Source organism: Penaeus monodon, chromosome 38 (genome assembly GCF_015228065.2).
Source record: "Penaeus monodon isolate SGIC_2016 chromosome 38, NSTDA_Pmon_1, whole genome shotgun sequence".
NCBI lineage: Eukaryota > Metazoa > Arthropoda > Malacostraca > Decapoda > Penaeidae > Penaeus > Penaeus monodon.
This window is the reverse complement of record NC_051423.1, coordinates 32,653,946-32,656,445: the sequence shown is the minus strand read 5'-3', so window position 1 is coordinate 32,656,445 and position 2,500 is coordinate 32,653,946.

Here is a 2,500-nt window from a genome sequence, read left to right as displayed (position 1 = left end):
GTTTATATATAATGCAGTTCATTGGATCCTTCATTTTCTTCTGGTTCCTAATTTGTAACGAAACATTTGGGGCATATTTTAAATCCGTCTACAATGGCTGATATTTCTAGAACGAAGACAAAGGAGGGAAAAGAAAAATGGAGGTGGGAAGAGAGGAGGGGCAGGGGGAGGGAAGAAGGAGAGGGAGAAGGAGAGAGGGAGGGAAGGAAGAAAGGAAGGAAGAAGGGAGGGAAGGGAGGAAGGAGGGAAGAAAGGACGGAAGGAAGGAAGGAAGGAAGGAAGGAAGGAAGGAAGGAAAGGGGGAAGGTAGAGAGAGAGAGAGAGAGAGAGAGAGAGAGAGAGAGAGAGAGAGATGAGAGAGAGAGAGAGAAGAGGAGGAAGAGAGAGAGGAGAGAGAGAGAGAGAGAGAGAGAGAGAGAGAGAGAGAGAGAGAGAGAGAGAGAGACAGAAAAGAGAGAGAGAGACAGAGAGAGAGAGAGACGAGAGAAGAGAGAGAGAGAAAAAGAGAGAGGAGAGAGAAAGAGAGAGAGAGAGGAGAGAGAGAGAGAGAGAGAGAGAGAGAGAGAGAGAGAGAGAGAGAGAGGAGAGAGAGAGAGCAGAGAGAGAGAGGAGAGAGAGAGAGAGAGAGAGGAGAGAGGAGAGTAGAGAGAGAGAGAGATAGAAGAGAGAGAGAAGAGAGGAGAGAGGAGAGGAGAGAGAGAGAGAGAGAGGAGAGACAGACAGAAGAGAGAGAAGAGAGAGAGAGAGAGAGAGAGAGAGAGAGAGAGAGAGAGAGGGGGGGGGGGGGGGGGGGCTCTGCGGTCACAGTGGCATTCACTAAATTTACTAAAGACGCAAGACATTTACTTCGCGGACGGCTTATCAGGCACCACCGCAGCGACCAAAGCTGCAAGCATGCAAGCACTTTCCCAATGCCACCAACAGTACAACAACATAAACACCCCCCCCCTCACCCTGCCACCATATCTCACCCCCACCCCGTCTTCTCCTCCTAGCCCGAGCTCCTTGCCCCCCCCCCCCCGTCTTCTCCTCCTAGCCCGAGCTCCTTGCCCCCCCCCCCCTTCGCACCCCCTCCCCGCCCGCCCGCCGCCCGCCCAACCGGTCCGCCAATAATCTGAAGGGCCCCGCTAATCTTAAAACCCCTGATGGTGAACTGTCTCCTAAGCGATCGTTTACCGGCACCGGAGCCATGTCTCGAGATACGCCACGGGAGAGCGCGACTTTCTCCCTTTTGGTTTTCCTTGTTCGTTATCAACATATTCTTCTTCTTCTCCTTTGTCCTCTATATTTTTCTCCGTCTTGCTCATGCATTTACTAGCTCACTCATTCCCTCACGTACACACTAATGTAGCTACAACAGGACTCTCCCCTTCCTTATTTCCCCAGTCCTTTCCTTGCTCTCCCCTCCCTCTCTCTCATTTTTCTCCTATTTCTTCCCTCTCCCTCTCTCTCCCTTCTCTCCCTCCTTTCCCCTTGCCCTATTTCCTCCTTCTCTTTCCCCTCCTCTCCCTCCCTTTCCCCATTCTCCCTCGACCCCTCCCCTCTCTTCCACTCGTGCCCCCTTCCTCGTCCTCAACCGGAGGGACAAATCACATTCCTTGCCGTGCAAAATGCATGGCTCGCTTGCTCCTTCCTCTGCGTTCCAATAAGTTATCTATTCCTTATCTTACATCATACGAGCAGATATTATACCATGTTACTATTCCTCATCATCGCACATCTTCAATCATTACTATTCTATCATTACCATTCCTTATCACAAAGCCATCCCCTCGATTGCCTGAATTACGTACTGTTTACTTAGCCTGCGATTGCTGATTTTTTTCTCTCTCTCCAGGAACAGACTAGACTATCTGATCTTATTTCATCCAACAGAAACAGCGTTTTTTTTAATTGTAGTATCACATTGATGCACTCTGTCGACAAGAATGTTCTGCTATTCTTACTGCCCACTTGTTTACCAGGTACATTCTGACTTCCCCCTAAATTCTCCATCTTAATCAGCCTTAATCCATGATCAACTTCCACCTCATCCTTCCACCGCGTTCCACAATTAGCTACTATCCACCGCTAATGCCCCCCCCCCCCGCCACACACACTTTGCATACCAGCGCACCCATCACCTGCTGCTCTCCACCTTGCCCCCAGCCAGGCATTTCGACAACCTTTCTAAACACATGTACACACGCACGAACCCACCAACTTGAACAAATAATCATAAAATATATAAACACATATTCGAACACACTAATCCCCATCCATACACACAAATAGCACACAAAACACACACACACACACACACACACACACACACACACACACACACACACACACACAGAACAACAACAAAACCGTTTTCGTCCATGCTACTGCCAACAACAAAATCGATTTCGTCCATGCTACTGCCAACAACAAAATCGTTTTCGTCCATGCTACTGCCAACAACAAAACCGTTTTCATCCATGCCACTGCCGGCAACAAAACCGCATTGCCCGACACA